Source organism: Cyanistes caeruleus, chromosome Z, assembly GCF_971803275.1.
Source record: "Cyanistes caeruleus chromosome Z, bCyaCae1.hap1.1, whole genome shotgun sequence".
NCBI lineage: Eukaryota > Metazoa > Chordata > Aves > Passeriformes > Paridae > Cyanistes > Cyanistes caeruleus.
This window is the reverse complement of record NC_141732.1, coordinates 56,828,426-56,842,868: the sequence shown is the minus strand read 5'-3', so window position 1 is coordinate 56,842,868 and position 14,443 is coordinate 56,828,426. Positions and strand designations below refer to the sequence as shown.

General features: G+C 35.9%; 1 protein-coding gene across 2 annotated transcripts in view; it reads left to right on the top strand.

Annotated features, from left to right (window-relative positions):
* The window catches only part of CERT1 (ceramide transporter 1), a 79,862-nt gene that overhangs the window by 27,109 nt on the left and 38,310 nt on the right, over positions 1–14,443 (top strand). The window lies entirely within an intron of this gene.

The window sequence follows — 14,443 nt, the reverse complement described above, 5'->3', positions numbered from 1 at the left end:
ATAGCTTATGTGCTTTAAAAATAGTCTTTTAACATTGATTTAGGTTTGGACAGTTTATACTTCTATGCTTTGCAAGAATTTGGTAATTATTTAAATAAATTAATTGTACCAGATCTCTGCCTTTACGCTTAAAGAAGAATGAAGTGTTGGTTATTTACACTACCCATTTTTTTCTAGTATTTAGAATTAATATAGGGATAAGGATAAGGAGAGCATTTTTCATTACTTTAATGAAGTTACTTTTCAGCTTGTTTTTTAAGGATTGAGGATGTTCTGGAATATTGTAAAAACAGAAAAAAAGTATGCCTACAACTAAGAAGTGGCAATAAGTCTTTCTGTATATGCTGACAAGAAGCAGTTCAGTTTGCATCTTGCTATTCTAAGGTAATAGCACTGAACTTGACTGTTCTGAATCTTACAGCTTTTCCAGTATGTGTAGTTTGCAGTTTCATGGCTATTTGACATTTTTCAGTTTCTCTCATACTCCTTTTTACTCTCTAGTGTTAATAGTGTTTAAGGCAAATAGCAGTTGTTTTCATTCTTAAATGGAGTAGAAAATACTATGGCACATCACTTCTAAATAAGTTATCAAAACCTTTAATACATTAAAGTAATGCATTATTTAGAAACATCTATTTTGTATTATGCAACTAAATATCAATAATATCATGATCAAGACAAAGCAAGGAAAGCAGCAGAAGTTACTGCAGTATTGTAATAATAGTGTAGACTCAAGTTAAAAGTATATAATGGAATATCAGAGTTACTAACATCTTCTTTCCAGTGCAATATTCTGTTGTCTTCATAAAACAGTAGGAGTTTTTTGTGATAAATGTTGTAGATGTAGAAGTGCATCTATTGCTTCTAATGTTTTTAGAAAAATATACAGTAATCTTGACCAGAAACCTTGGAACAGTGCTATATTTACATAAATAGGTGTTTGGTAGAATTAAACACAATGCAGAAGTGTCCAAATCTGGTCTTCAGTCTGATTATTATTAGTGGTTCTTAAAGAATGTCTCTGAAAATCTTGTTTCTGTATTTTCATTGAGAGGTTACTGCTATAACCTTTAATTTTTGTATAGGTTTGTATGGAAAATATTAAAGGAACAGTACATTTTTCCAATATAACTTTGATAGGATCTGAAAGAAAATATTTTCATGAAATCTGGAAGTCAATCCATTTTTCATTCAAATTTGTATGAACAACACTTAAATGAGCCTTAAAGTAGCTCTTTAGTCATCCTTTAATTCACTTCAGCTCATGGAAGTTTTATACCTGCAAACTTGACTGAGAGTAGGGGAGTATGGGAAAAATATCTCATTGCACTAAAAAGTTCAGATTTCTGTCTTCATACTCTGACATTTTCTGCAGAAACTTTATGGTCAGGTTACCAAACCTCATGTAGAAGTTCCTTCTGGGTAAAAATTTGAAGAAATTTTTGTTTGAGAAACAGGTTCTTCAAATGGCACATAATAATTTTAATAAAATCAAGAGATGAAATTATTTCCTGTACTAAACAGTCGCTTTTCTTAACATTAGTCTACTGCTGCATAAAGTACTTTTTTTGTTTATTTTTGAAGTTCTTTGTTGCTGACTGAGTGGGTAGGTAGTTCTGGTAGGCTGCTTAAGCTATTTGCTAACAAAAGTGTGTTTGTGAGATTTAATGTAGCATATCACAAGGTTGTTGATCTTCAGAGTAAGAAAAAGACAGAAACTTTGACTATGTTTCATTGTGCTCCAAACAAAGGGAACACTCATTTAAAATTCATTTGATATTACATGTGAGTATAAGCAGACATAGAAAAACTTCATGCTTAGCAGACCCAATGAGTAGCTAATGGCTGAGAAATATAAAACAGGTTATGTTCAGACATAAAAACCATTAGAATTTGCAGGAGGGATTATAATTGTACTTTTTTTTCTTGTATTGAAGTTCCTGAATCCTTACCACATTAAGTATTTCAAGTATAGCTCCAAATGTTTATTCATTGCCCTGGACTGGAGGAGGGATACACCCTCCATCATAAAACCATCAGTGAGGCAAATGAGGAAGTTATTCATGTGTAACTAGGAGTGTATTCTTCTATTTAAATGTTTCATTAGATGTATTGATCAGACATTACTCTGGTGTCAAAATATTGATGGTACTTGAGCACTCCAGTGCTGATGTATTTGGACGGTTACTCTCTTCTTAATAATAATTTGAAGGACTGCCTTCTCCAGGTCTCCCCCATGGTTTCAAAATGGAATTTCTAACCTAATATTAGATCAAGTGGCTTAAATAATGTTCGTTCAGTGCTGTTCGAAAATGAGGAGAGTGAATTGCTGTTTGTTGTGAGAAATATCTGTATAAGTAAACTTACTTTGAGCAAATAAATTTGAACTCTTGAGATCAAGATGTTTCCTTGTAATGTTAATGTACTACCTGAGTTGAGAACTTGAGGAGAAGTTATTTAGAAATTAATACTTCATGAGAAATTTTGCATCCGTTTGTTTGTTCCATTTTGTTCCATCGTAGCTTTTATTTTCTGCACACAGACTCTTAATGTCCTCATTATTAAGGATCTGTGCCTCTTCAGCAATATAGATTGATGGGGTTTTTTTGGTCTTACATTTGCAAAATCTTTTTTTTGTCAAATGAAATAAGTGTTCTGAACTTCTTGAAGTATCTGATTTTGCTGTTTAAAACTGGAAAAGGTAATTTTTCAGAGAAGTACCTAGATACCAAAAAAGTTGGCATGTAAGGAATACGTAGGTATTCATTTTGAAGTGATGATGTACAAGGTGTTTATATCTAGAGTAGGAGACATGAATCTCAAAGTTTGACTGTAAAAGGCATCGGATGGCTATTTTCCAAACCTAATTGACTTATGTCCCTTTTATAGGGATGAAGGGATCTGTTACCCTTCAATGAAAGTGGCCTCAGTAAAAGTTTTCCTTGAAGGAGTGGATACTGCTCTATGTTTTCACTCTTGATTAGACACTGTAGAAGGAGTTAGCTAGATAGAATAGAGTTATACAGAACCATCAAGAGTAAAACGTTCATCTCCTTTTTTAGCAATTTTTCCCCAAAGGGGTGAGGAGACATGGCAACCTTGGCTTTTAGCTTTTAAGTAATGGCGTTTAGCTTTTAAGTAATGCTAATTTTGTGCAATTCTTTGTATACTACAGTTTGTTTCTTAAAATACTAGTTGTCAAACCAAGTAAGATGCTTTAGATGACATTTTTGCATTAAATGCATATCTGTTTAAATGGTGGGAAAAACCCAAAACACTTGATTTGACAGTGTGCTAAATTCAAATTTATGAAAAAGTTATGTAATTACTAAAGCAGTTGATTGATTGTGTTTATTTAATGCTGATACATTTTCAAACAATAACCTAGAACTGAGATACTTAGTTGTGAGCTGGTTATTGTCTGGCTGTTAATGTTAAGCTTAAAGTTAATTTAGAAAACTGCAAAGCAAATTTTAAACAGCATAATTTTGATTGCAGTTAATAAAGGCACTTCAGGAAATTGGGAGAAAATTCAAAACTCAAAAACATTATCAGCCTGAAATTTTCAGAAAATTCTTGTTAAACACATAAAATGGAGTTCCTTTTTTCCAAGTAGCCTAAAAAAGACTATCAATTACATTATTTATATAGTGTTAAGAATTGTTAATTTCACTGTTACGGTAATTTGCCTGTTTTGCTCTCCCTTGTCAATGTACTGTTCTAAAAGAAATACTGAATGTGCTGTTACACATTGAAAAATACTGCTAGTAGTAGTAATTGTGATGCTGAACCAGGAAAGGTAGCCAGGTTGAGAGGACAAGGGGTAGAGGTGGGCTTTTGCTAGTCCAACATGACTGCAAAACCTTTCAAAATCAGAAGTCCCAGTGGATGAAACCAGAGGACTGCAAGGTTGTGTGCTTGAGAAGCATCTTAATAACAAGGTAACCCACAGAGTACCTACCTAGAGCTAACAGATCCCTCCTCTACCTGTTGTAGCTGATCATCTGCTGAGTGGTTAATGTCAGATTGCTTAAATCCTTATATCTGCTGGTAATACAAATCAGCTTCTGGATAAAGAGGGTAAAGGACTTAAGGTAAAATATTGCAGTAAATATTGAAGTATTTATAAATTAAAATTGCTTTCATTGTGTTATTTCTCATACAAACTTAAGTATAAGATGTTATGCATGAGTAACTTTTGGTAAACTCAGAGGAAGCTTTAAATTTTGTTACATGGCAGTTGTGGGTTGGGAGATAGAATCCACGAGTCAAGTCCTCTTGCTCATCAGATAAAACAGCTGCATTTTAGTGTTCAGAATTTACTTGTGTAGTCCATTTAGAAATCTCGTGCTTAGATAGCTCATTGGTTGAGGTTTTAGCACCGCCCACCTCCTTGACCAGTGATATGTCTGCCCTCTGGATTGAACATGACTAGCTGAGGTCCCTGCTTGGGTCTGAATCCAACTCATTCCTGCCTCATCCAGGGACTTGTTTTACTTCTAGGCTGGTTGAGTTTGGGACTCTGATACGGCCAAATTTATTTGGTAGCTATAAGCTAACTGGCATGGTGATAAAATTTCACTTCAGACTTGATTATAAGCACCCAGAGTTTCTCAGTTCCTAGTTTTCATTTTGTAATTGGAATGTCACCTTCAGACTTGAGATGCAAGTGCAACTACCTGTTCCTTCAACCTATAAATGCCTTAAGAAATTTCTCATTAACCTTACTTAAAGTCAAGCTTTTGTTTGACTACTGTATGTAAATATTGATGTATGAGATTATTTTTATTTAGCTGTTCTGAGAAAGCATTGAAAAATGCAAATAGAGGTAACTTTCTCATAATAATATTTTACTATCAGTGGATGCTGGAGCAAAAAAATTTGACCTATTAATCAGGTCAGAAACCAATATTAGAGTTTCAGTTCGTGAAATAATGAGCTCGGGTTATCAACCAGGAGGGGAGAGTACAGAAAGGTAGTGCACGTGTAACTTGTCCACGGACTTTCATCAATTTTACGTAGAGATGTAGCATTCTGTGAAGACAGGATGGTTTTCTCCTTTTTTTGCACATCTCTGATCCTACTCTAGAATGGATTTAATATAACAATAATGGCAATAAAAACATGTAAATAAATCACTCCAAATCAATTACCAGTCTGAACTGAAATTGGTAAAAAAATTTAAAATTCATAGCATATGCAGAGAAATTATACAGTAACATTTTGACTCAACATACTAATATAGCAAACTTTTAAAATAGATACTAATAGAGTAGTATAAATTTCTGCCATCAATAAATAGTTTTGTATATTAAATTTAGTGTTCCTATTTTCTGGCAGACCATTGAAGAGCTCCTGGACCAAGTGGTTTAGATGTTTGTGTAGGCTGTATTTAAGTGCATATTGAAATGCTGCAAATAATCTTCTGAAGTCTATTTTGATTTTGTGACCTTTATAAATATTTTTTTTATCAACTTACTGTATTATTGACAACTAGTCACTGTCAATTTCTAGCAATGGTAAATATTCTAATATTGATGAGTGAATGTTTATTATAAATACAGTCTTGTTAATTATTTTAAAATAAAAATATTCCAGTTGTTTAACTTCAGATACATCATATAGGAGGGAGCAACAGGAAGATTGTCTGTTGCTATTTCTGCTTCTACTTCCTCTCCTGGAATTTGGCTGTTTCAATAATGTGTGGTTTTTAAAGTATTTGCTTCCTCAGCAGTTACTGCTGAGGTTTGAAAAGAACTGTGGCTCCCTAGTATTTTAATTGTTTGGCATTTCATACTAATACAAGTTCATCTGGCCATACTTCCCCCTGTACACATTCACAAGTAAGGCTGATGTTAAGTGGAAGCAACAGCGCAGATGAAGGAAAGCATGGGATATGTGGGAGTGGATATATATTGTTCAGCTTTGGTTTTATGTATCAAGTTCATAATGAGGATTGTAGAAGTGTGATGAGACCTTCTTTTACCTGTGTTGATATCCATGTGCTAAGTGTTGGAACAGGTTTCTTAAGTAATCTTGATGTCAACTATTGTTTCCTATGAACCTGATTTGGCTTTCCTTGTTCTTTTGTCTGGTGCTCTGCAGCATGCAACAAACTCTAAATATTTCTGTTTGATGCTGGTATGGATTGTATAGCATACACTCTTACTGTTTTTGTGGTAATGCATTTTGCTCTGGAAGCTGGTAACCCACTCTCACTGTGGCATTGCGAGGCTCTGGCTTGCAACAGTAGTGCAGCTTGCCTGAAGTGGCTGGAGGACAGCATTCAGATACCTATGTTAACCTGTAAAAAACTACTTTAAAAGCCTGTTTACTTGTTTAAAAGACTGAAATGCATAGACAAGTCACTGATAAGTGGCAGAGACACTTAAAGGTGTTTCAAAAATACCCCGTACTAGTTTGAAACTAAAAAGTCATGAACTGTTGCTCAAGCTTATGCAGGAACGTAGATGTTGCGTAGACGTTCTTAGTTTTTGTTGCTGTTTCTGTCCGTGTTGTGTGTTGATGTTAAATATGTAACTTCAAGTTCATGTGTATTCACGTTTTATATCTCCCAGCAAAGCTAAATTTGAAGTGTTTGTAAAACTGCTCCTTGATAACTAAATAGTAAAATATGTTCAAACACAGGCTTCTGAACTTGAAGTAAAAAGCTTATTTATTTTGGATTTTGACCAGAATCCTAGGTAGAGTGGGAGATAAATAGGAGAAGGATGTAGCTGTCTCAAGTCTGAACACCCCGTCTAACTTGTCAAATTCATTTATCCTTCAGTCGTGAATACTGTCTTTTTCTTTTTGCTCTTCAGTGGCATCTGATTGGTATAGAGATCAGCAAAGAAATAAACTGAAGTACTGTTCTGAAGGAAGTGTCATAAAGTTAGTTATAATTCTTCCCCTAATATGAACTAAAGTCATCCTTACTGAGTGCTATGTTTCACTATAAATTAGATTAGGAAGTGTTGTAATGGTAAGGGTTTGTGGAACCATTTTAGCCTGTTTCTGCCATCAAAGGGATTTCTTGCCATTCTCATAAAATATGAGTTCTCCTTTATTAAGTAGTCTTACAGTGGATCTAGAGAGATTATTCTATTCATTCTTGAAACACTTAACATTTCTTTTATTTTTCTGTTAGAACATTCCCTTTTCCTCGATTGTTGATCACAAGGATGTCAGCTTTCTGATACCTTGCATAGCTGTCTTCCCAACTCAGTCTTTATCTTTCTGAGAAGTATAGCACCAAAATAGAATTCCCTATTCCCACTAGGATCCTATATGTGTTGGATAGATGTAGGATTATTTTGTGGATCTTGTATACTACCACTTTACAACGTAACAGCTTGCGAACCACTAAATCAGATTAATCTCTAGAACTATCTTCAGAGTGTAACCTGTCCTGCACGTGTACAGAAAAGTATTTCTTACTACCAAGTAAACTTTGAAGTCCATTTTTCTTGTGTGTACAGAATTGTTAAGTCTGTGCTCCTTGTCTGACAACTTCTGTCTTTCCAGCTCAGCTGCTTTGGGTGATAATCATTGTGCTGTGCGGATTTGGTTCAGTTTCTTAGGTGATTGTGCTTCTTCTAAGTACTTTGTAAAGTATGGGGTCTACATGAAGAAACTACTAAGTAATGTAACCTATCTCAGTTCACAACTGAGCTTGCCCATTACTCTGTTGGGAGCTGCTTATCTGAATCTGATGCTGTATGTATGCACTTTAAATAATTTTAAATTTTACATTTTTGTGCCCATGAAAGCTGTGACCACCTATATGTTCCTAATTAAAATGTGTTCTCTCCCATCTAGCAAGAGCATTAACAGGTAGGCTTCACAGTCTTAGCAGAGGTCTTGAACTTTCCTCTCAAGCCCCTGCCCCCTCAAAAGGTAGTAAACGTACTTGAGATCTTACTTACTCCTATCTTTCCCTTAAATTAGCTAAATATACTAATTGATTCAAGATTCAAATGCACAGAAAGGTTCAAGTAAATTTTTGATCACTGCATAGCCAGGCTGGTCAACCAGTGTTCTGAAATAGCTAAGGGATGCCTGAAAATTACAGTTGAAATTGCAGATTAGCAGTGTTGCCTTTTGGGTGCAATAGCGTGTGAAGGAAAACACTTGCAAAAGTGCGAACTCAGTATCAAATAATGCAAAAGGCTTGTGACTACCGCTCCACTAAGCTGTTGAGTATGTCAGTCAACATTTTTGCAGTGCTGTTTAATGAAGAGTGATGTACATGGCTAAAGTAAACTTGGTCTCAAGACTAATGATTGGTTTTGAGGTGACCAGACCTCTTGAAGAGTCAACTTGCACCTGGCTGTGCAGTAAATAGCCAGTCTTACTGCTATAAACTAGTGGGATTCCAGTAGTAAACTCAGAAGTGTTATTAATTTACTTTGTAAAAATTGTGAGAGATAATTTTGATTATAAAAAGAGTATACTTTTATATAATAGAAGGGGAATGTCAAAGTTTGTCGCCAGCAGAATGACATGCAGTTATCTCTAAGACTCTTGAGTTCTCCATGGCAGAGTGGTAGCATGTTTTGCAAGGTCTCCCTGAAAACATGGAGAGAGACCTGTGTTGAGCTTGACTTGGGTGATAAATGCCCCTTTAGATTAAGGTAAGCTCTTGATATCTAAAACAGAAAGTAGAGAGCTGCAATGTAAAACCAGTGAGTAGTTAAACAGTTGAAAGTTGGCACTTGCCAAATACTATATGCTGCTACTCGGAATTATTACTCATCACCTCAAGAAGTACTGTGCATTAACAGCTTAATATAAAAGTCTGAGGTACTTTGTATGCCTCAGTCTACCAAAGGTAGACTTTTTCTTCCTAAAAGAACTTCTTAGGAGTTGGCTTTTTTTTAGTGAGCTTTCATTACAGTGAAACTCAATTAGGTGATATTAATAGATCATGGGTTAATCCCCTTGCTGTAGGGAGGAGCCTTCAACCCATGGGTGAAGTGCAGAAGTACCAATGAGACATAGTAACATTGAGCAGAGGTAACTTTTTGGCTCTTTTGAGAGGTAGACGCACCACCTCCATCCAGTGAAGCTCCTGGAAAGAGTAACTCCAGAACTTAATGTGACCCTAAAGAGCTGGAAAAATTCTTTTGGAAATACATCATGGTTTGGGGCACCTGCTCTTCTAATTTAATGTTGTTGCCATTTATCAGAACCTCTTAAGGTAATTCTTCCAATATAATTCTCACTGTAATTCAGCAAAAAAATTCCATTTTTTCTCTGAAAACAGATCAAGCATGAAAATATGCATTTGCTGTTATTTTAATGTCTATGTATAGACTGACTGCAGAGGAAAAGAAAGTCATGGTTTTGAGCATACCTATTTTAAATAGTAGGTGAGAAAGAAGGGGTTTAATATTTAACTGCTACTGTTTAAATATCCCATATTTCTTGATATGAGCATAGACATCAGAAAACTGGGGGAATGGAGCATTAAACAGAGAAAGGTGTCCATCTTTCTACCCCCTTGGTCATCTGGACTAACTTTGTGTATTACTGTAAAATTGCTTGTTTAAGCAAACAAATGGACTTGAGGATGCTCAGCTGATGAGAATTACTTGACCTGATGTACAGTATGATGGTGGTACTGAAACATGTCAATTTGTAAGAAGCTGCGCTTTCAGGGAAAGATTAGATGGATTATTCAAGTTATTATTCCTGTGCTGTCAGTTACACAGGTCTCTTTCTTTAAAATTGAATAAAATATTAATTAAATTTCAATGAGGGAAACTAAGCTTGGGTATGTCTTGTACATTCCATTACTTTAGCACTAGTATGAACAGGAGCTCTAATACGTATGATAGTGCATGTCATTTGATGTTGCTAAATTTGCTAAGTGCACTTATTTCTGAAAACTGTATTTCCCGAAAGAAGGCTAGGGGACTGGCAGTGAATCAGCAGTTTCAGTTGACTACACAAGCATATTTGCAGCAGCAAACCTAAATGGTGTCACTTCCAAATTGCTGAAACTTCCCTTTTAGGACTGAAAACAGTAGTTCTTTGTCTTCACTCTTTTGCTATTCTTGAGCCCATGATCAAACAGCAGCTGTTAAATTGCAGCTTATTCATAAAGTATTTACAGTTAGTACTGTTTAAAGCTGGACTAAAGCTTTGTCCATTACAGTCCAGCACACTTGATTAATTATAAATTAAGCAGATTGTTTCACTTTGACCAACCCAGTCTTTCTTTGCCTCTGTGTTCCAGTTGTGTTTTGTAACAATTGCATTAGCTTTCAAAATAGATATGGTAATTCTGTGAAGAATTCATCTTTGTGGGGCGTAGGCCTGAGTATGTAATTGGACATGCTTGGAGCAGAAGGTGGTACTAGAGATCTTGTCGTTCAAATTCTATGGTAAAAAGCACATTTCTTACATAGCAGTTAACTCTTCCTTGCTTGTGTTACAATATTTCCTGCTTCCCAGCAAAATAATTCCATTGGCTTGAAATACTTCTTTTTTAACAGGATGAAGGGTTTTTTTGTCTCAAGTTGCTGGTTCTCAGACTTTCAGGTGTAAATAAAAGGTCTGGTTAAATTCTGTTTGCTTCAAGTTTGGCTTTATTCTTGTGCAGTGCAAAAAGTGCAGCATCTATTTATTTCCATTCTTGTTTCTATCTGTCTCCAAGTATGCTATGCAAGGTTAAGCAGAAACTATATAGTTCATGTGCTTAATGATATTTAGTGAGTTTGAGGAAATCTGTTAGGTAAACCTGCCAATTTTGCAAAGTACAAAGAAAGGGCAAAGATATCAGCTACTTAGACTGTAGCTCTCATAATCTAGTCAAACAATATGTAGAACTTAAGGTTTCTACAGGTATATCTAATTGATCTTCAGAGAGTTACTGGACTGGTTTGTGTTTTAATTCTTGAATAGAGGCCATCATGCTGGCTAAACACATCTCCAACAGATGGAGAGTGTTCAGCTGACATTACTAGTCATACGTAGTCTCCTTCAGGGTATCCACCTGAGCAGACAGAACCTGGATATGAAAACATGCTTCATTATGGGTTTGAAGTTGGTGATAATGGAAGAAAGTCTCAAGTACGTGGATCTGAGGCTGCATTTAGGAAAAAAAATTGTGTTTGACTTGACTGTAAAGATTCTCTGTCCTTCTTGTTGATTTATACTGTCTTGATATAAGATCCCTGTGTTACGCAGTGAATCTGCTGCTTTTCTTTACTGTTCTCAACTGTGAGACAGATTGGAATCTGGAGTGCTTTTGGATGTAAATACAATAGCTTCACTTTCATCATTTTTATGGCTGCTGCTTTTTCAGGGCCTGAACTGGACTATAAGCAGATCTGTCAGCATATGAAAAGCTGGTGATAGAATATTCACTGCCGTGCAGAATGGTCAGGAAACATCACCTTACCTACCATCAGGTGGGAGTTTCCCTCCCCTCACTTTACAAGGGGGCTTTTAGTGTGTTGCAGTTCAAAGCAGTCAACAGCAATAATGGCCTTTCTCCTGAAGTCTTAGGTCACACCCCTGTGTGGTGTGGGTGGGATCTTGGCAGGCAATAGCATCAGTTTCAGTTTGTCAGCTCTTAACACATGTAGTTTTCTCACAATGAATTATTCGAGGGTACACTTTTGTGAGAGAACCAACCATGGGACTGGACTTCAGCAGTCTGTAGAAAGTAGGAGTTTACCAACAATTGATTACGTATATACTGAATGTTTCTGCAGTTGCCTGGGTTTTCCATAGGACAGTGTGCATTTAAGGCACAATTTCTTACAGAGAGGGCTCTACAGCTTGTACAAAACAGACATACTGTCATGAAGTAAGATCATTTTCTTACTATAGAAGACTTGAATTAAAATTGGCACTAAACTGCTTGCTTTATTATACTATTCTCTAGCTAATGCTTATGTCAGGGAGGATTTGTGTGAGTAACAGCTCTGTACTGGCACTCTTCATCTTGTTTATACATTTTACCCCTCTGGAAAGCAAAGTAAGACCAAAATGGTGTCCCAAAGCTTAGTGCACAACCTAATAAGGACCGACAGTATTACAGTTCTGTGTACAACTCATGATAACACTTATCTTCAAAGTCCTAAACATTTTAGAGCCTAGATCCTTTGATTTGCTTTCCTCTAATGTACTAGAGGCAGCCTTTTGTGAGCTGTTTTCCAAACAGTTTCCAGATTTTCCTTTAAGGGCAGGGTAGGTCAGCTTATTGTAGAGACCTGTGCTGTGCTTGAAGTTGTTTTTCCTATTACACAGAGGGTGTTGGCTTTCAGTAAATAAGAGCAGTCTGTTTCTTTTTGCATCAATGAACAGTGATACTATGGAGATTGTTTTTGTATTGGCAAGTGAGTTTAATATCTTTATTGATATGTTTGTTAATATTGTATGTCATATCAGTTAATATTTTAATTTTCAAAGATGAGTTACATTTCATAAAACAGTTTTACAAACTCCTAAATAAGCCTGTAAACACTTAAATGTTATGAATAAAGAATGATGAGCTGTATGTTTGCAGACTAATGACAGAGCAGCTGAATGTAAAGGAAAGTCTTCTACTTGGACATGGTACTTGGGATACATGTGCCAAATTTTCTCAGGGTCAACTCTTAAACTTTTTTTAAAGATAAATTATACTGAGCCTAACTACTTCCTGTCAGATGAAGTTCTAAAAAATCTGAGCCAGAACATTTGTCAGATGGATTTCATACTATATCTTTGGACAGTCTTAACTGAAAATAGGCATGTTCTTAGTTGGCTCACTGTTTTGAACTTGCTGGTAAGTCTGACTTCAGAATAATTTCTTAAATCTCTATTACAATTTCTAATTCACTATAATCCATTCAGCACTAAAGTCGTTGCTACTTGCATACTTTGTGGAAAACTTTATCCTCACTAAGCAATGTACCTCAAATGTAATTATAAAGGCTAAAGGTAAAACTGTTCTGGTTTTAATTGTCTACCAAGAAAAGGAGGTTTCTATGCCCAGGGACTGAAGCAGAAACAGGGTAAAGGTTACTATTGGTCTTTGACCAATAGTAACCTCCAGACGTGTCTGTTTCCTTTTCACTATTTCCCTCTAGTGGTCACACACGATACTGACTTGGGCAGATTAAACAGATGAAGTGGTACTAACACGAACGTAATATGAGTCTATGACAACTTAATTTTCCCAGTCCTGACCTGTTAGACCACAGAGTATTTTGAAACCTTTTGACAGAAGGACATGCTGTCATGATTTGAATTGGCGATTCACCAAGGTTTTGGAAATTACCTGAATTTTTATCCTTTTAGATATCCCAATGTGTCTTTTACATTAAATATATAAAACTTTTAAGCTAGATAACCTCGTAATCTGAGTTTTCTTATAAATTTTTTTGATGTGAGATCTCCTTTATATGCGTATCTTTGCCCTTCTGTATCTGTTGCTAGGTCTTACATCTAAACATCAGAAGTATTCAGATAATTTATCCCTTTAGCATTTTTGTTTTGGTCACATTAGACCTTATCTCATTTGTTCTTATCTCATAATCTAGAATGAGAATTATAGAATCATGTGCTGTTATTCTTTGTAAAGCAATTAATGTTTTCATGTAACTTTTTAAGAATCTTTGTAAGTCATCGTATATCAAGTGTTCCATAGAATTGCTAAGATTGAAAAAGACCTTTAATATTTCCACATTCAGCTGTCAATCCAGTACCATCACCATGTTCACCACTAAACCATGTCCTCAAATGCCATATCCACGTATTTTTGTAGCACTTTCAGGTATGGTGACTCCACCACTTCCCTGAGCTGTATGTTCTAGTACTTTACAGCCCTTTGCTTGAAAAAAATTTCATAATTTTCATAGTCTAAACTAAATCTCTCTTGCTGCAACTTGAGGCCATTTCCACTTGTCCTGACATTTGCTATTTGGAATAAGAGACTGACATGCATCTCACTACAGCTTCCTTTCAGGTAACTGTAGAGAGTGATAAGGTCTTCTCTGAGCCTCTTTTTTTCCAGACTGAGCTACCCCCAACTCCCTCAGCCACTCATGTTGTGTTTCAGACCCTTCATCAACTTAATTTGACTTAAGATCTTGCAAATGTTGCTTCCTATGTAGGCTGAGGCAGGCACCTCAGGAGTGCAAGGATGTAAGTCATGTAGAGAAAAAATTACAAAGGGGAAGCCTTAGCTAGAACTTAGTCTGGTCACTGCTGTTTTGGATGAGATGTTTGTACAATTACATTAACAACAAAAGGAGGGCCAAGGAAAATCTCCATCCTTTAATGGGGATGTGGATGGGGAACACTGTTACCAAGGATGAGGAAAAGGCTGAGATACTTAATGCTTTCTTTGCCTCAGTCTTTGACAGAGAGATCAAATATCCTCAGGGCAAGCAGCCCGCTGAGCTGCTAAACAGGAATGGGGATCAGAATAGATATCCTGTAA